This window comes from Carlito syrichta, unplaced genomic scaffold, assembly GCF_000164805.1.
Source record: "Carlito syrichta isolate Samal-C Ts95f unplaced genomic scaffold, Tarsius_syrichta-2.0.1 Scaffold306547, whole genome shotgun sequence".
Classification (NCBI taxonomy): Eukaryota; Metazoa; Chordata; class Mammalia; order Primates; family Tarsiidae; genus Carlito; species Carlito syrichta.
The window spans coordinates 358,158-358,385 of NW_007250643.1; the positions used below are offsets into that span (position 1 = coordinate 358,158).

The 228-nt window shown below is 71.9% G+C and overlaps 1 protein-coding gene across 1 annotated transcript in view; it reads left to right on the forward strand.

The window, feature by feature from the left end:
• HSPD1 (heat shock protein family D (Hsp60) member 1) overlaps positions 1-228 on the forward strand; it is a 22,221-nt gene that overhangs the window by 9,245 nt on the left and 12,748 nt on the right. The window lies entirely within an intron of this gene.

The window sequence follows — 228 nt, forward strand, 5'->3', positions numbered from 1 at the left end:
GGAAGGAACGACTTCCCCGCGTACCCCCGGAAGTGACGCGGCGTGACCCTTGACCCGCAGAGCGCGCGGCGCCTTCCGGAAAGTTCTGGAACCTAGCGTGGCCCGGGAACGAGCCTAAGCCTGCTGTGGAGGGCCGAACCCGAGGGCCCAGGGTAAGAGGGGCGGGGCCCCCGCGTGCACGCAGATTTCGGGGCCGCAGGAGGAAGGGACAGGGGCGGGGCGGGGCGG